Below are 20,188 nucleotides of genomic sequence, written 5' to 3' on the forward strand. Positions count from 1 at the left end.
CAGAAGTACTGCTGGAAAGTCTGATCCAGGACTTAAAGTGTCACCTGTTCTGGATGGAGTTGGACTGGATTGCAGTCACAAGTTTTAAACCTCATTGGCAGATCAATGGGATAACCTCTGTTTGAGAAAGATACCCCTCAAAGGATGGAGAATTGAGGACATCAGTGTATTCTTTGATGAAGTTTATGGCCTAAATGCAATGACAAACTGGGTTATGTGGTCATTATTTGCTTGGATTGAATTCTGGGAAGAAACATTAGTGAAGGAAATAAATGTATCAGAATCAGAGGTTGATGAGTTGATGTGTCATTCCTAACTCACAGACAAATCCTGTTAGTGTTTGTGGAATGCTGAATTTAATTAACAGATATACCATTATTACCTTTGAATGGGGGTGGAGAGTGACCTTGCTTTCTTTTGTCTTTTCTCTGACACGGTGGCAATTGCCTTACATCTCTATGAAGTGCATGGTGTGTTTTGCTTTTCTGAGTTTCTCAGGTTAGAGAAACACTGCCCCCCAACTACAGGCTTGTGCTCATGAGAAAACAGTTGGGTTTCTTCTTTTCAATTGAGGCAAAAGGAATGTTCATTCACAGCAGGAAGGGGCCCTTTCCGCCTGCCAATACTCTTCACGCTTTCTATTCCAATTAGGCTACAGTGGGCTCATATGACAGAATGGACTCTGAGGGAGAGGCCTTTCCTCCTGTTGCCAATCTCCATGTGAGGGCTGGAGATCACTCAGTTACAACTACTCTCCAGATGGCAGAGATCAGCTCCCCTTGAGGGGGGGAGGAGTGGGACGACACTTGGGTGGGTGGGACGACCCAAGGCTGGGGGGAGCACTCACACAGAGGCCTTTAGTGGTGCCTTTCCTTTAGGCACAGAGGCCTTTAGTGGTCAGAAATTTCTAAGCCCTCTGAGGGAGGCCTTTTCTTTTGGAGAACCACTGTTGCCAATCTCCAGGTGAGGGCCATAAAAGCTGACTGGGTAATTTCAAACCAGACTAACCTGCCTCATGGGATTGTTGTTGTTCAGATCAAAGGGGGGGAGAGGTAGGGTTGCCAAGTCGAATTCAAGAAATATCTGGGGACTTTGGGGGTGGAGCCAGGAGACTTTGGGGGTGGAGCCAGGAGACATTGGGGGTGGAGCCAGGAGTAAGGGTGTGACAAGCATAATTGAATTCCAAAGGGAGTTCTGGCCACATTTCAAGGGACCACACACCTTTTAAATGCCTTCCTTCCATAGGAAATAATGAAGGATAGGGGCACCTTCTTTGGGGGTACATAGAATTGGACCCCCAGGTCCAATCTTTTTGAAACTTAGGGAGTATATTGGGGAGAGGCACTGGATGCTATACTGAAAATCTGGTGCCTCTACCTCAAAAAACAGGGCCCCCAGAGCCCCAAATACCCGCAGATCAATTCTCCATTATTTTCTATGGGAATAAGCCTCCTTAGGGAATCATGAGTTCCCAGCAGACATTTCCCTCCCCTCCCCCCTCCCCGCTTTCTGATTACCCTGAAGCAGGGGGAGGGCCTCCAAACCGGGGGATCCCCTGCCCCCACCTGGCGATTGGCAACCCTAGGGAGAGGAGAGGAGAATGCTGTAAACTGATGTAATGGCTGACAACTCCTCCCTATTAAACAGTCTGTCAGAGGTGGACTGTTGGTCTGAAAGTTCTCACTAAAGGCCTCTGAGGCAGAACTCATTAGGCCCAGTGCTGACTACAGCTGCCAGTTCCAGGTTGGTGAGAAATTCCTGGAGGTTCTGCGGTGGAGTTTGAGGAGGGCATGGGAGTTATTCAGTGGGGTCTGCTGGACCCAGGTCCTCGCTGTGGAAGCTGACTGACTGATTTCAGACCAGTCACAGACTTCCAGCCTAACCTGCCTCACAGGGTTGTTGTTCAGATCCCATGGGGGGAGAGAATGAGGTAAACTGCTTTAGTGCCCCCCCCCCACTGTGAAGAATGACTAATTTTCCTATATAGAGGCTGCAGGGAGGACAAAGGTAATGGAAAGCAGAAGTCAGAGGGGCAGATAAAGGGAAGGAAATAGGGTTGCCAACTCCAGTTTAGGAAATTCCTAGAGATTTAAGGGGCTGGGCCTTGGGAGGGCAGGGTTTGAGAAGGGGTGGGACCTCAGAGGGGCACAATGCCATAGACTCCAAACCAACAATTTCCTCCTGGGAACCACTGTTGCCAATCTCCAGCTTGAACTTCTGGTAGTTCCCGATCAACATACTGCTGAAGCCTAGCTTGTAGGATCTTTAACATGACCTTGCTGGCATGTGAAATAAGTGCAATGGTGTGATAGTCTGAACATTTCTTGGCATTACCCTTTTTTGGGATTGGAATATAAACTGATATTTTCCAATCCTGTGGCCACTGTTGTGTTTTCCAAATTTGTTGACATAATGTGTGCATCACTTTAACAGCATCATCTTTTAGTACTTTGAATAGCTCAACTGGGATACCATCATCTTAGCTCGTTTTCTTGTTAGTAATGTTTTCTAAAGCCCATTTGACTTCACACTCCAGGATGTCTGGCTCAAGGTCATTGATTTCACTGTCATGGTTGTCCGGGTCATTGAGATCCTTCTTGTATAATTCTTCTGTGTATTCTTGCCACCTCTTCCTGATCTCTTCTGCTTCTGTTTGGTCCCTACCATTTTTGTCCTTTATCATGGCCATCTTTGCATGAAATGTTCCCTTGATTTCCCCAATTTTCTTGAATAGATCTCTTGTCCTTCCCATTCTATTATTTTCCTCTATTGCTTTGCATTGTTCCTTCAGGAAGGCCTCCTTATCTCTCCTTGCTGTTCTCTGGAAATCTGCATTCAGTTGGGTGAATCTTTCCTTTTCACCTTTGCCTTTCGCTTTCCTTCTTTCCTCAGCTATTTGTAAAGCGTCATCAGACAGCCACTTTGCTTTCTTTCATTTCTTTTTTCCTTGGGTGCTGATTGCTGCCTTCTGTCCATTATGTCAACAAATTTGGAAAACACAACAGTGGCCACATGAACCTCCATCCATAGGGGGTGCTATTGGAGCCTTCCCTAAAGATGGAGGCTCAGATAGCAGCCACTGCCAAGTCCGCATTTTTTCATCTTAGGTGGGCAAGGCAGCTGGCTCCCTTCCTGGATCGCGACGACCTAGCAACAGTGATCCATGCTACGGTCACCTCGAGGTTGGACTACTGCAATGCCCTCTACATGGGGCTGCCCCTGTGCCGAACTCGGAAATTGCAGCTGGTGCAGAATGCCGCGGCCCGGCTGTCATTGGGCCTCCCAAGATGGGGGCACATTCGGCCGGGTCTTCGGGCTCTGCACTGGCTCCCAATAACATACCAAGTCCGGTACAAGGTGCTGGTCATTACCTTTAAAGCCCTATATGGCCTGGGACCTGCCTACCTGAAGGACCATCTCTCCCCACACATTCCCCAAAGAATACTGAGGTCGGGAACTCAAAACCTTCTAACTATCCCCGGGCCTAAAGAAGTCCGTCTTAAGTCAACTAGAGACAGGGCCTTTTCCATAATGGCCCCTACATGGTGGAACCAGCTGCCGGAGGAGGTGAGGGCCCTGCGGGACCTTACTCAGTTCCACAGGGCCTGTAAGACAACCCTCTTCCGGCTAGCCTTCACCTGACTGGGAAATAAATGTAGCTTATTAGACTCCTGTTAATTATATTGTATAAGATTTGATGTTAAGGTTTTAAGGTTTTTAGGTTTTAAATGTCTGACTTTTTAACTGTTTATATATGTAAATGTTAATTTAAACTCTGTTTTATCGTCTGTTGTGAGCCGCCCTGAGCCATTTTTATGGGAAGGGCAGGATACAAGTCATAGAATAAATAAATAATAAATAAATAAATAAATAGTTCTTCAGGCACTCTGTCTATCAACTCTAGTTCCTTAAACCTATTCTTCACCTCCACTGTATATTCATAAGGGATGTGATCAAGGTGAAACCTGAATGGCCTAATGGCTTCCCCATTTTTCTTCAGTTTAAGCCTGAATTTTGCAATGAGTAGCTCATGATCTGAGCCGCAGTCAGCTCCAGGTCTTGTTTTTGCTGTCTGTAAGGAGCTTCTCCATCTTTGACTGCAGAGTATATAATCAATCTGATTTCTGTGTTGCTCATCAGGTGATGTCCACATGTAGAGTCGCCTTTTAGGTTGTTGGAAGAGGGTGTTCGCTATGACCAGCTTGTTCTCTTGACAAAACACTATTAGCCTTTGTCCAGCTTCATTTTGTTCTCCAAGGCCAAACTTGTCAGTTGTTCCGGTCACCTTTTGACTTCCTACTTTGACATTCCAGTCCCCTGTGTTGAGGAGGACATCTTTTTTTGGTGTTAATTCTAGAAGGTGTTGTAGAGCTTCATAGAATTGGTCCACTCCAGCCTCTTCTGCATCAGTGGTTGGGGCATAGACTTGGATTACTGTGATATTGAATGGTTTGCCTTGGATACGGACCGAGATCATTCTGTCATTTTTGAGATTGTATCCCATTACTGCCTTCCTCACTCTCTTCCACACCATTTCTTCTATGAGACTCTTGGCCACAATAATAGATGTAGTGATCTTCTGAGTTAAATTCACCCATTCCTGTCCATTTTAGTTCACTGATTCCCAAGATGTCGATGTTCAGTCTTGCCATCTCTTGTTTGACTATATCCAGCTTACCTTGATTCATAGATCTTACATTCCACGTTCCAATGCAGCATCGGACTGTTCTTTCACCATCAGACACATCCGCAGCTGAGTGTCATTTAGGCTTTGGCCCAGCCACTTCACTCTTTCTGTGGTTACTTGAACACTCTTCCCCAGTAGCATACTAAAGACTATACTCCAGCACGTGTATGGGAAATAGCTATCATAGCAGGAGAATACAGATCTAAGGAAATAAAAGAAGAACAAGTTAACTGTGTTAAAAGATGGTTACCGTAGGAGCAAACATCCCCCACCTTCTTGCTGCCCCCTGACAGAGGAGGAGAGGTTTCCTGATCACAGCATCTGGGTGAAGTGTTTAAACCCAGAACAGAGGAAGATTTCACATTTTAAAACTTCTGTCCACATAGCTGAAAACCTTCCACCACCACCACCCCCCTTCCATCCAGAGTTAGAATCCTGCCCCTTGTGGAAGATGCTCAGCTATTTTTTGCCAATGAGCTTTCTGGCATATAGCCCTTATCCCTCTCTCCCTGGTTAGGTTCTGTGATGCACATGTATAAGATCCCTTTGGCAGGTAGGCCCAAATGGTCTGATTTTCTCACTAAACCCAAGTTCTGGGTTTTCTGACTGTTCCCTCTTGGGAAAATAAACAATAGTCATGGATTCAGGAACCCCAATCATAATATATGGTTGATTATAGATACGTTATGGTTTTATTGTAGAGTAGAAGCTGCACAAAAATTGTATCTCCATTATCTAGTTGCATACCATCAGTTGAATAATGGATATTTGGCTTCTTGCAGCAAATGGTTGTGAAGAATAAAGGACATTGACATGGAAAGTAACCACATGTATTAGAATAACCTCATGATTGAAACATCCATACATAAGTCACATGGTTCAATGGTAATGGGAAAATGGGTGGGATTAGCCTCAACTTTTAATCTTCCTTCCTTCCATTGAGGCAGTAAGAGTTTTTGCTCTGAAACATTTCCTTCATGGGGTTTGTCTTCCATGTATGATGTGAGCTGGGCAGTTGATGTCCACAGCTTCTTATTTTCTCCAGTGTGAGATGTTGTCAATAGAGGCACAGATGCCACTAGATTCTTTTTCATAGATCATCTGATATTCCAGTGAAGAAATTTGTTTCCCATTGAAAAAATGCATTTAAAATTCAGATATCTTGTATTGCAAATTGTGGCTCTTGTTTGAATCTTGTGCTGATAATCTAGCTGGACTACTGCAGACATAAACAGAGAGAGTCTCTGCACAAAGTGGAATCAAGCTAACAAGGAGCACCTGCAGCATTTTAGCCTTATATTTATTGCCAGTAGAATCTCCCTTTCCAGAACAGATTTGTCTAATCCCAACTAAACCTAGATGGAAATGATGGTTTGATTATTCCAGTGCAGATATAAAATGAAACATGGAGCACAACCTTGAAATTATATTTGACAACTGGCTTCTGTTATAAAGCTCTGGAGATAACAGATTTCATTCTAAAGTAAACTTCTAAACCTCATTATTGGGAAATGAAGGTGATGGTTGTGATTGGGAGCATTGCAAGGACAGTAGAATAATATGCTTGACACTGTGCTTGCTCTGTAACAGAATGGGTTTGGATTGGATAGAAAGTAAGCTGTTGTCTGGTAGTTGAAGCATTGCTCAGGACTGGAAAGCAGTATTGACCAATTGCTAGGAAGAAGCTTCCAGTGGTGATGATTAGTTGTTAAACAGGGCACAAATGTGTGTTGGAGAGGAAAGACCTTCCTATAAGTTTTTGGTTAAACAGGACACCTTTAAGGACTACAGAAGAGAAGTCATTCACAGACCTGATCAGTTCATTGACAGGGCAGAAACAGAAAGAAGTAGATGCTGGACTCAGCCAGCAGTTGTTATCATCCAACAGTATGACCCACAAAAGCTGTATCAGTGGATGTCAAGGCCAGCTGCTGCTACCTTTAGGATGTTTAATCCAGTGCTGCAGTCTAGTTAAACCTGGTTTTCATAGAAAGAGCAGTTTCCACTGCTGTCACTAATTCAGAGTGATCAAGTTCATAAGTCTTGGGATCCCTATAGATACTGAAAATATTTAACACCCCCCCCCCCACCATACTATGATTTATTTGTTCATGTCTTGAATGTTCAAGCAGTTATAGCACAGAGGAGCTATAATGTATCCAGAACATGGTGTGACATTCACTACATGCACTGCTGTCACTAATTCAGAGCGATCAAGTTTGTAAGTCTTGGGATCCCTATAGATACCAAAATTATTTGAGTTCCCCCCCCCCCCCAAAAAAAATACTATGATTTCTTTGCTCATGTTTTGAATATTCAAGCAGTTGGCTGTCACAGAGGAACTATAATGTATCCAGTACATGGTGTGGCATTCACTACATGGTTGCAAAAGATGTGCACATTTAATGGGAATAACTCTATTGACTCATGGTAGAGTTCCAGAATGCTTATCAGTGCATGCTAAACTTTTGTCTACCCTGATAAAGCTTCCCAGACAAGTAGTTTGCCTAGACCCACACCAGTCCAGCTTTCACCTGGGCCATGAGATGGAGATGGTGCTGGTCGCCTTAGTAGATGATCTCCAGCGACAACTGGATCAAGGTGGGTCAGCAATACTGTTGCTGTTGGACCTGTCGGTGGTCTTCAACATGGTCGACCATCAGTTGCTGGTTCACTGCCTTGCCGATGTGGGGATTCATGGGTTGGCCTTACAATGGCTTTCCTCCTTTCTCTGTGATCGGGAACAAAGGGTGGCAATCGGGGGACAATCGTCCCAGAGGCATCCGCTTAATTGTGGGGTGTCTCAGGGGGTGGTGCTTTCCCCTATGTTGTTTAATATCTATATGTGCCCCCTTGCCCAGATTGTCAGGAGGTTTGGGCTGGGTTGCCATCAGTACACAGATGACACCCAGCTTTATCTGCTGATGGATGGCCAGCCTGCCTCCGCCCCAGAAAAATTGGCCCCGGCGTTACAAGCCGTGGCGGAGTGGCTCAGGTTGAGTCGTCTGAAGCTGAATCCAATGAAGACAGAAGTCCTTTGTCTGAGACATGGTGGCCTGGGAAGGGAAATCCTTCTACCAGCCTTTGATGGGGCGCCACTGATATCGGAGCCTAAAGTCACAAGCTTGGGGGTGCTACTGGAGCCCACATTGGCTATGGAGGCCCAGATAGCAGCTACTGTGAGATCCACCTTTTTCCATCTTAGGCGGGCACGACAGTTGGCACCCTTCCTAGAGCACAGCGACTTAGCAACAGTGATTCATGCAATGGTCACCTCAAGACTGGACTACTGTAATGCCCTCTACATGCACTGCTGCCCATGTCTCAAATCCAGAAGCTGCAGCTGGTGCAGAATGCTGCAGCCAGGCTGTTACTGGGTCTCTCTATTCGGGATCATGTACAGCCAGGGCTGCGGAGACTGCATTGGCTGCCTATAGCGTTCCAGATTCACTACAAGGTGCTGTTTATTACCTTTAAAGCCCTATATGGCTGAGGACCTGTCTACCTTAGGGACCATTTCTCTCCATACATTTCCCAGGGGATACTTTTGGCACCTTAAACACTAACAGATTTACTGCATAATGTTTCATGGGCTAGAGCCCACTTCATCAGATGCATGCTGTGATGCCACATTCACAATGACAAAATGTCACCTTTTACTAAATATGCCAGTTCAATACTTAGTTCTAACTAAGGTTGCCAAGTCCAATTTAAGAAATATCTGGGGACTTTGGGGGTGGAGCCAGGAGACATTATGGGTGGAGCCACAATCAAGGCTGTGACAAGCATCATTGAACTCCAAAGGGAGTTCTGGCCATCACATTTAAAGGGACGGCACACCTTTTCAATGCCTTTCTTCCATAGGAAATAATGAAGCATAGGGGCACCTTCTTTTGGGGCTCATAGAATTGGACTCCCTGGTCCAATCGTTTTGAAACTTGGGGAGCATTTTGGGGAGAGGCACTAGATGCTGTACTGAAAATTTGGTGCCTCTATCTCAAAAAACAGCCTCACCCCCAAAGCCCCAGATACCCCCGGATCAAATCTCCATTATTTTCTATGGGAATAAATCTCCATAGGGAATAATAGAATTCCCAGCAAACATTTCCCTCCCCTCCCCCCACTTTCTGATGACCCTGAAGCGTGGGGAGGGCCTCCAAACTGGGGGATCCCCTGCCCTCACCTGGGGGTTGGCAACCCTAGTTCTAAACATTAAAAGTGCAGTTGGGCCTACAAAAGGCACCTTGATAAGGAAACAATATGGACTTTGGGAGCAATAACCCAGGTCATTGTGAACTGGAACCATCCCTACATATTATCAACTGAGATTTCTTGATCTCCTCCATTTAAAAAAATCAGTAGAAATTCAGATTTTTGAAAAGATATATGGGAACAAATGTATTGTACATTTAGTGTTCAAACAGTACTGGGGGGCTCCAGTTTGGATTGGGAACTTGGCATGGGAGAGTAATTCACTCTTCCCCACTTCTCTCCTTGTCTTTGTGGATTTTGATGTTGGAAAATGGGAATAAGGGGGGGAAGTTAAACCCATTGTCCCAATCTAAACGGAGCACTCCTGTAGATACTTACAAAAAAGTGCACTGGAGATTGAATGGCACATCTTTCAGCATCCTATTAATTTTAATCCTTAATCTGGTTCATGAATCTGTGGGTACTCTTAGAATTCTGAGAATGGGCAGCAGGTATACATATAAAATGACTGCTAAGAGGGAGTGATCATAAAGGTGCTGTGGTCAGTCACTGAATGTTGGGATGCTCCAAGGCAAGCATCCTCCTACAATGGAGACAGCTTGTTTCTGGATGGGTGCTCCATCAACAATATTTATTTAAATAAAACCTGCCTTTTACCTAATACTGAATTAAGTAATTTTGATCTCCATTTCAATATTTTTTTTAATCCTCCAATATTAAAATTGCATGGGTTCTTTGCAGGAAACCCATGATATAAAGCAACTAAAGTTTCTAATGTGGATTTTCCTGAAAAGAGAACAGGGTTTGTTCTTTTACATTAAATCCAATGGCATCATCAAAGAGATACAGAACTGGAATCATGACCAGTAAAAAAAAAAAAGGAAATTTTCTTTTCTTTTTTTATGGGAACAAATGTATTGTACATTTATTTGCCTTGAATTTCTTAAAATGACACATAATATTTTCTGAAAGTAGAAGTCAGTTTTTAGAAACCTCAAATGTAGACAAAGAACTACTATGAATATAATTCCTTTTGATTTTGCAAAAAATATACATTTTAGAAAATTTAATATCACTGCAATTTACATTAAAGTGTGAATTTCTAAGTAGTTCTAGACTATATAGGCTGAAAAATAGAGATAATATAGTCACTGAAATAGATATGATTAAACACATATCAGGACTCTAATGCTGAGACTAAGGTTTTAATTTCCTTTTAAATGTTATTATTTTAATATAGCTATTATAATTTATCAGCTAATAAACGGCATAAAGTAAAATGACTAGCCCTCAGATCATAAGTTTCCAAGCAATTCTATTTGCAGCTGCTTAAGCTAACTATACACCATTTGTAAAAAGAACCTATATGTGTATTATGTATGTGTGTGCGGAGGGCTTTTTTTGTAGCAGTAACTCCTTTGCATATTAGGCCACCACACCCGTGGTGTAGCCAATCCTCCAAGAGCTTACAGTAGGCCCTGTACTAAGAGAGCCCTGTAAGCTCTTGGGGGATTGGCTACATCAGGGATGTGTGGCCTAATATGCAAAGGAGTTCCTGCTAACAAATTTTATACACACACACACTTAACTCTTCCACTGAAATCAGTGGGACTTGAAATGATTGGTTTGTTTATTCTGCCTACTTCTCCATTAATCTTGCTCTTACAACAACTCAAATTAAGTCTTCAGTGCTCAGATAACTTTTTGTTTTGGATGTAATCTTGAGAACCAATAATTCTTTAAATACTTGAGGGCAACTATGGGAGTTACTTTTTATTGAATACAGGAGATGATACATCTCTGTATATGTGCTACTGTAGCAGCAACCTTACCTGCTGGTGGTCAGGAAGAAACAAGGCCACAGGCGAAATCAGGAAGTAACAGCGGTTTATTTAACGTGTACACAGACCCCAGACTAGACTCATGTCTGAACACATCCGGGAGCCCCGATTGCAGAAGACTGCACCATTGATTTATACAGGGGCATTATGATACTGGCAGATTTGTTTTCAATTCGCTTTCTAATAATTCCTAGCATGACGTTTGCCTTTTTTATTGCAATCGCACACTGTCTTGACATTTTCAGTGAGTTATCTACCACGACACCAAGATCTCTCTCTTGGTCAGTCTCTGCCAGTTCACACCCCATCAACTAGTATTTTTAGCTGGGATTTTTGTCCCCAATGTGCATTACTTTGCACTTGACCACATTGAACCTCATCTGCCACGTTGACGCCCACTCACCCAGCCTCAACAGATCCCTTTGGAGTGCCTCACAATCCTCTCTGGTTCTCACCACCCTCAATCTCTTTCTCTCGACCAGAACACATATTGACCCAATCAATCTGCGGGTAGTTAAAAACACCTGTTATGACACAGTTTTTACGTTTAGCCACTATCTTTAATCCTTCCATCATATTATAATAATATGTCCCTCTTCAGCCAGGTTAGTCCAGCAAATACATGTTTTTAGTTGATGTCCTGCAATTGTGACCACAGCAGCAGCTGAGTCCAGGAACTGTTCAGAACCTAGCCCTGCAGCTGAATCCGAGCAGCTGTGGGCCTCACCATGGTGGAGGTTGAATTTGAGAGTCCTTCCAGGCCAAGCTGTAGTGCTGGCTGTGTCTGGGAGTCACTCTGGACCTGACTGCAGCCCATCGCAGCTCCTGGACACCACTGTGGCTGAAAAGCACTACTCCTGTGTGTGTGTGGGTGGGTGGGTGTGGAAAGAGTGTAAGTGATCCAGCATAAAACAGAAGAAAGGGGGGGGGGGAGAATTATAAGAAGGTGTCATTTTTTAGGCATTCCCTTGTCATGCATACGTACTTCTGTAACCTGTCTTTCACTAATTGCAGTCCAAACTGAATTTGTTAAATTCAGTGCAATCTGTATATTGCTGTCTATCTGCCTTTTCCATTGTGAAACTCTTTGGTTGCTAAAGCTATCTCCCCCCCCCCCTCAATGTTGATAAAGGTTGTTATTTTTTTTTTAAAGTGAGAAATTACTCTGTGTGCATGTATGAACCTTGCCATGACTGATTTTAAAACAGAAATAAAAATATTTCAACTGTAGTATTTTTCAGTTGAATAATTCTCATGCTCATCTACAAATAATGGATGTCAAATAAATAATGTAGTTTAGGAATGCTTCTGAAACTCCTTTAACCCAATTTCAAGCCAGATTTTGAAATTCCAGCATAACTGTTCTTGTCTCTGGCATGTAATTGATGAATTAGGAGTTTCCCTTCATTCTGTTTTCTGTTTTTAACTGATTCCTTTGTCAGGCTTCTCTTAGTGTTAGGAAGCGTCTCCTAATGTTCAATTGACACCCACTATCCTATAACTCACTTTTTAAAAGTTTTATTCATTTTCTAGAAATTAGGGGTAAAGGGGAGCAAGAAATTATAGTTACAAATCTGTCTTAATCTGCATGTAGTATACTTTCATAGAATACAAGTCCGCATCTAATATACTTCCTTAGAATACATTAGTTGTCATATATTATTATCTCTTAGCTTTAGAACATCAACATTTTGATACCTTTATATTGTAAGTCTTCTTGTTAAAGTACCTATTCAAGTTGACAGTTCCAACAAAGGCAATCTTATAGTGAAAAATACAGGAGAAAGGAGATATAAGCTCACACCAAAGAATCTTAAGAGTCTTGAGTATCTAGCCAAGTATAGAATTTCAACCAGTATTTTCTCACCATCCTATAACTCTAACCCATTAGATATAGTCCTTTCCTTTGTTGCAGAAGAGAGTCATTTTTTGTCTTTTAAGGTATTTGATGATTATGTCCTTTTCGTATCCAGCCCAAACATAACCAGTTCTATCCAATTCTCCCCATAGGCCAAACAATATATTGAAATAATCATATAGTAATCAAGATTTTTTCAGGGTTTTATCAATGTGCATGTGCACAAAAGAGGGAAAGATATATTGAAGAACTAAGAGATTTGGCAAACTGTGGACCTTATCATTGTATGATATATTTTAGTCATTTTCCTGGTTATACTGGAAGGGAGAAGTGAAACACAGCACAGCAGTACTCATCTTGTAAGGAAAGGAATCAAAATAACTCCAAAATAGTTTAACCTTTCTATGAAATAATCTAAATATATAGTTTTCAAGTAAAGACAACCCTATTTTGGGAGAATGACTTAAAGTCCAGACTGGCATTACTGTTTTACAGGTTTGATATATAGAAGAACCAGAATCATTAGTTCTTTTCACTAATTTATTCCCACATGAACCAAGAAAGAGAAAGGATTCTGCATTTAATTAGTCCACATCGTGATCACAGCCTTCTTTTTATGTACCTCCTACTTTGGTATGCTGAACCATATCAGTATATTCAGGTGGGTAGCACTGTTGGCCTGAAGCAACAGAACAAAGTTCGTCAAAAGTGGAAGTGGTCCATTCAATAACATATCACTTGTGACCTCTGAAGATACACCGATTTTTAAATGCTACCCGTGCACAAGAAGAAGAAATGTTCTGTAACATGCAGAAACATTTCAAATGCAATGCTAGTTTGTTACTTGTAGAGAATTTTGTACATAGGAACCATATCTGTTCAGTAATATAACTCCTCCATGTGTGTTTTGAAATAGTACAACTATTCTTCCTGGTTCTTCTGCATGAGTAAAGTAAGCCTGAGATGTAACCAAAAGAAAGCAGTAAATAATAAGGGGTACTGATCTTGAAATTGGGGGCTGAGTTTAGGGCAAGATAGCTGGTAGAGGATAGATCTAAGCTTCCAGCTATCATTTGCTACCCCTGACTGTAAAAGAATGCCAGGCTTCTTAATTTTCCAGTGAAGCTGTAGGATGATCAAAAGATTTCTGAAATAGCATAGGCAGGTAGAACACTGTTAAGAATGAATAAAGGCATGCAGCCTAATTTTCCCTTCCTTGAGAGTAAGCTCCACTGAACTACTGGCTTACTTCTGGGTAAATATGTATAAGATTGGACTGCAGAAGTATTAATGCACACAGGGAGATGTTGAACAAAAATAATTTATGACACACAATGTAATTTTCATTTTCATAAACCCAGGGGCTAAACAAAGATGGTAAGGCAGGGAATTTGGCTGTCTAATGTTGAGAGAAAAGCATACAGGGGAGAAATGAATCATACACAGCTTTCAAGAGAAGATTTTGAGTCTCAAGATTTTCATATCCGTGAGTCAACTCATTGCACAGTCTCTGTCTGCCCTGAAAACATGAAGCATATGAAGATCAAACTGAGTTACCTGCCCTATTGTTTCCATATTTTGAATGATACATGCTTAAAAATAAAGTTTAGAAAGATATTGCAGTGGAACTACCTGCTATGATGAACAGTTTACGCAGCAGTGGGACAATGTTCTAGCTTCTAAGTCTCCTTTTCATTAAGTTTCAGCTTGAAGCAAGCTCAATTCCCTCCTCCTGTCTTACTTTTGGAACATACTGGATATACTTTGTAACAGCTCACACACACAATCCCACATTTCTGGGCAAATCTCTGCCACTGAACTTACCTGACTGAACCTCTGACAGACCTACCCAAGTAAGGCACTTGGAAGAAATTCTGGGATACCAAAGGAGCGATCCTAAGCAAGTCTATTCAGATGTAAGTTCCATTTTATTCAATAAAGCTTACTCCCACAAAAGTCCCTTTAGGATTACAGCCTAAATGCTGTTTGTGTCATAATCGAGGGGAAAGGGAGGTATTACTCTTAAACGAGTATACCACAACTTGCTAGAGCTTTACAAACACTTTCTTGGCACTGAGTCCGCAGAACAGAGTGAGACTTACTACAGAGAAAACAGAGCAAGATTGAGCTGTAAACATGTCACCTGTGCATGTGAATAAATCCTTTGAGTGTTGCCAACATACCAGTGCTCCCTTTCTTACTTGGCTAATTTTCTCTCACCTTCTGTGGCTAAGCATGCACCTGCGAGCACTGCAGGCAGGCTTTTAAGAAAATGAGTTTGACATTCCTTTTCTCAAGATGAGCCCTTGATTTTCGATTACTCCCTTCCCCACTTCGGGAAGTTTCTGAACGTTAACCACTGTTTCCCCAACTGTCCGCGGGATGGCAGCAGTGTCCTACCGGAGAAGATCTTTTTTGCCTTGACATGAAGTGTTAATACAATTGACCAATCAGTGCTAAGATGATGGGAGGTAATTGGGTAATTGTATTTTACTGATCACAAGCAGGAGAGAAAGGGGGGAAAATGGGATGAAAAAGAGAGCGAGTAAAGGAAGGAGTGTAGGCAGGGAAATTAGCCCTGGCCCCTTTTGCAAATCGCAAGGTATTGCCTAGAGAAAACGAATGCCCGGCAAAGCGGCGGATTGCATATTTATTTATTCCCCTCCACATACACACCCCGCAAGCGAGAGTTCAAGCTGAAGGCAGGGAGAAAAGGTTGCCGCTGGGCGAAGGGCTGTGCATTTCGGGGATAAATTGGCTGAAAGATGCCGCTGCTGCCGATCTGCTAGGGTTGTGCCAGCCAGAAGGGGAGGGGAACTGACATGTGGAGGAAGACTCTGGGAGCCGAGGCAATGTTCTGTGGGGGGGAGGGGGGTCCAACTTGTAGATCTGAAAACGACCATGCGAAACTGGCAAAGGCGTCTGGCGCTGCTGCCAAAGCAATAGGGGGGAAGAAAGGCACAGAATAGCTCTTCCCTCTTCCGTCATCGCCACCCGTCCCTCCCTACTTTTGGAGGGTACTTCCCCCACCTCCGCCTCCTGTTCCAAAGAACAAGTTTGTCCATGTCGGCGCCGCTGAACGCATCCTGCAAAGATGGAGAGGCAGCTGAAAGGAAAAGGAGGGAAAGCTCCGGGATGGTGAAATTCATCGCGAACAGGACCGGCAAGCACGCCTCACCGGGGAAAATGATGCGCCCCATCGGAGGGTTTTGAGCCTCGGGAGGATTTTGAAAGGGAGAGAGAGCAAATTCTGGAGCGAATGAAGAGGGGTTTGAAAGCCACCCACTCCAAGTGTTTAAAAAAATGATGGATTGGTTCTTGACAGCTGGTGGGAATCTTGATTTCCCCCTCCTCCCCCCAGTTCGCCGGCCCCACCATCATCACCATCTCTGTGCGTTTGATGCGAGGCTCTGAAAAATGCAGAGGAGTTGGAGGGAAGGCGAAAGGATATAACGTGGAGTTGGGAGCGATGAAGACGGCGATGCTTTGGCTTGCTGGCTCCTGGCTGAAATCAAAAATCCGATTGCGCACTGGGTTGTGATTGGAAATCTAATCAGGTCCTTGCATCGGAAAGAGGGGGGCCCTAAAGTTGGTGCTTTGGAGAGAGAATAATCCCCAATGTAAAAGGGCAACACCTTGCTGGAGGGAGGAGGGAAGGAGATAAGGTGGTAGAGACCATGGGAACCCCCGATCCAACGTGGAAGCACATGGATTGGATAACTGATAGTGCAGCAAGGAAGAAGGGGCGAGGAGAGAACCGCCTGGCGAGGAGGAGACCTGGATCTTAGCAGACATAACAAAATCGCATTAAATAAAACAGCATCGCTTCAGTCAGACGGACTGCTGGTGGTGGCGGTTGTGGGGGAAAAGAGAAGAGCAAAACGCTTCTTTCCTTCCGGGAGGGATTCAAAGGTGGTTAGGAATTGGCAGCGGGGGGGTCAGTGAACCCAACATCGCGCAAGACGATCCACGCTGGAATGAAAAGTTTCTCCCAAGGAGAAAGACTCGCTTCTTGCACCACCGTCCTTCGCTGAATTAATGTGTTTCTCCCCCCACCCCCCAGCAAACTCTCCCCTAGTGATAAGAAGTTGAGCCGTCCAGGGACATTTGCAAGAGCCACATTCTTTAAAACAACGGAGGAATCGGAAGCGCAGAGAAGTACCATGTAAAACGCGGGGGGAGGGGGGAAGAGAACCAGCAGGATTGGTGTGGATTGGATTGCAGCTCGTCTGGACTGAACTAGATGGAAAATTGCAGATGGATATTTAACTTTTTTTCCTTTTTTTCTCCCGTGGATTTGGATTTGTTGCAAAATGATGTAGTTTGGCCTTCGTGATAGTCTCCTTCTTTCCCTCCTCCCTTTCGGGATTTCATTCTGGATATTCTTCTTCGGAGCGATTTCAAAATACAGTGAGTGCCATTTTCGCTTTACTTCTGCCTTGAGCGTGCCTTGAAACACGCGTGGAGTTTGAACAGCGATTCTTTTTTTTGAGGGGGGGATGGGGGGGACACCATCAAACCGCGTCCTCGCTTAATGCGTAAAGGGCGGGCTTAACCCCCACAAAGGTTTGCTAAAATGGTGCGGATAGATGATGCCGGGCTGGTAAAGCCGTTCTTTCTGCTCGTTCTCAAGCAAAGGATGCTGCCTTCAAAAAGCCCCCGCAGTGTGTGACGGTGCGTTGCTTGAACCGGCCAAGGGCTGCCAGATCCATCATTAAGGAGTTTGAGGCATAGAGACTTGAGGGCTTAGTTTAAAAAAAAATGAAAATCAAAAGGGTCCACTTTAAATGTCATCCCTGGAGCAGATCACGCGGGTCAACGTGGTGTATGAGCTGGGAATATGATAACTAGGCAAGCAGGTGGGGGGATGGCTTTGGGAGTCAGAGAGCAGCAATGTGGCTTAATGAAGGCACATTGGGGATATCCTAAAAAGAAGCTTACCACCAGGTGACCCTCCCTAGCTCCCTTAGTTTTGGTGGGTAACCCTTACAGCTCCCCTAGGGCATGCCTTTGGCAGTGATGGTAAGGGGGATAAAGATTAACTTGACATCAGCAGAGATGTCATTGTTACTGTAAGTATACAGTGTTTATAGATAGTTTCTGATCTAAAGTAGAAGAAAAGTAAGCAAGAAGGGCAAGATTCCACAAGCAGGTAACAGGCTGGTCCTCAGTTTACTCAGAATTAAGCCTGGTAGTGCTTAGTGGAACTTGCTTCCAAGTAAGCGTGCCAAGGACTGCAACCTTAATGTGCAAGAGTCATTGGCGTATTTGCATTCACAGCAGTTCAGTGAGGCGGGCCATTAGCATGACCATTTTACAGATGGAGAAATTGAGGGCAAGCAGGGCTGAATTACTTCAGGCTACTCAAAAGGTTCACAGTTGTATTCTCTGTTCAGTCAAACTCTCTGTTCCCAGAAAGGTTACATGACTTCATTTCTACAAAGGTACAAAGAGAAATTGTTCAAAAGATGTTAGGTGGTGTGATTGGACTTCTTGGTGAAGCAAAGGGTCTTTCTGGCTGTGTTGTTCCTCTTTGATAGACAAGGATAGTTTTCTGTCTGCACTCAGTAACTAGATGTTTTCCCATTTTAAACCTGTGCCTCTGTTACCATATTGCCTCCATTAACCCTGAAAATCTTCAAAGTGTGGGCAGCAAATCAAAATGGAGAAAGATATGCCATTGGGTAAACTGGAATCTGCACCATGTGTGTGCAAGGTATAGGATTGCCTTTCAATGACTATTATTGTCTCCCTTTTAGCAGTTGGATAGTTTTTCTAAAAGTATTTGATTTCTCCCTGCTCCCTCCTATACAATATCATATCATATGTTGAATATGTCTTTTTATTGCCTGCCAGAAAAATAAAAGTAACAGAAATTGAATACTCTGTTTTCCAAAGGAATCTTAACACTTTTAATAAGTGATCTTTAAGTATTGATTACCTTCTTTGATGACCAAAGATTTATCAGGAACATTTTTTTAAAAAAAAGAACAAGTCACTGCAACATTTACAATAAAATGCACAATAAAATCGTCCCTGACCCACTCTTCACAGTTCATAATCCTTTAATTAAATATATTAACATATATCTGCACACATAATGGGACAATGAATGGGTCATAAAGTTTGTTGATGGGTGAAAAATAATCCTAATGATTTTCATTACCTCTTTCATCCATGTGCCTTGGTATATCCTTATCGTAATTCTCTGCCCAATTATGGGCTAGATCATGAATGGTGTTGTGCTGATGCTAAGCAAAGACAGGACATGGATAAAAAAAGTATCAGCCCTTTTATATAGGATCACTCAGGTGCAATCCCATAAACTGGAGTACGTTAAGTAAAACCAGCCTGTTATTTTTCCTGTAAGGATAATGACATCACTGCTTGATGCTTGGCCAGGAAAACTAAAAAGAATGCTTGTGAACTACTATGCCATTAAAACCCCCCACAAAGATCTTCTTATAACCTGGAAAAACAATGGAGGGGGAGGAGTTGTAATGTTGACCATACACTTTTCAGAACAACTGAACTTCCAGATATGCTTAGTGCAAGAGCTAAAAACATGTGGATCCAGCTGGAGTTGTTCAGTATTCTCTATCTGGAAATGGGAGGGACTTCTACATTCAGGTGTGTGTTCTTGTGTTGTTGAAGTCATAAACTGAAGGGGAATGACAACAGCACCCAAAAATAATGCTCAAGAATTCCCCTGGCTTTTTTGCCCCTTATTTGGAATGTGGAGCACTTGTGGAAATTTTATGTAACTGACTGTTTTCCATTGCTTGTGTTGGAACATAAATGCAACATTCATCAGCATCTGATAATTAGCCAAGATGCCTTCCTATTTTTTTTCAGGATAAAAGGGTAAGCAATTCTGTAATTACATCAGGCAGCAAGGAAAGTGACAGTTTAGAGTGTGTGAACAGGGAACAATTTTGTGCATAAAAATTCATGAATTGCCAGTGAAAAAGAAACAAGTACCGGCTGTGAAAAGCTTGTTTCACTTGGTTTGGTTTTCAAAGGATCCAGGATTATATAATAGAAAAATAAAAACGATTTTTAGTAGCCTGGTTGTCAATGATGGATATTTCATGTGGAAAGCTAGGAGGCAATATTTTACCCCCATACAATGTATGTAGTTCTTTCCAGTTGGACAGCTTAGCCTTTTTCTTGCTTCTATTAATAAAAACAAGGAAAACTATTACATTGGAATAGTACACTATTCCCTCCTGTAAATAGTTTATACATTTTATTGTTCCATTCTGTGTATATCTAATACATAGCTTTTTAAAATATATATTTTAGATAAATATTTGTATATATTAATGAAATCAATAGTTTCAGAGATGATTCTTAAGTCCATAACTGGAAGTATGAAAACTGGGTTTACATATTCGAAAAAGCCCAAAACCTCTGCCCAGTTCTGGTCATCTTCAAAATATGGGGAAAAGATTATGAAAATTATTAAACAGACATAATTAGAGATAAACAATTCTGGACATGTCCAGGTAGAATGAGGAAGTCTGAGGAAGAGCTGTATAAGATTCTCTCTATGGCTTTTAAAAAAATGTCTGCAACTTTGGTTAAAGT

At 42.7% G+C, this 20,188-nt stretch overlaps 1 protein-coding gene across 4 annotated transcripts in view; it reads left to right on the forward strand.

The window, feature by feature from the left end:
- LRRC4C (leucine rich repeat containing 4C) overlaps nucleotides 1-20,188 on the forward strand; it is an 862,516-nt gene that overhangs the window by 496,606 nt on the left and 345,722 nt on the right. For 2 of the 4 annotated variants that reach the window (XM_060261964.1, XM_060261967.1), the window contains exon 1: nucleotides 16,681-17,008. The exons of the other annotated variants lie outside the window; for them this stretch is intronic. The gene's annotated coding sequence lies outside the window, so the exon portion shown is untranslated. Of the gene's footprint in view, nucleotides 1-16,680; nucleotides 17,009-20,188 lie in introns of those variants that run through there. 4 annotated transcript variants of the gene reach the window in all.

The sequence above is a fragment of the Heteronotia binoei genome, chromosome 21 (assembly GCF_032191835.1).
Source record: "Heteronotia binoei isolate CCM8104 ecotype False Entrance Well chromosome 21, APGP_CSIRO_Hbin_v1, whole genome shotgun sequence".
NCBI lineage: Eukaryota > Metazoa > Chordata > Lepidosauria > Squamata > Gekkonidae > Heteronotia > Heteronotia binoei.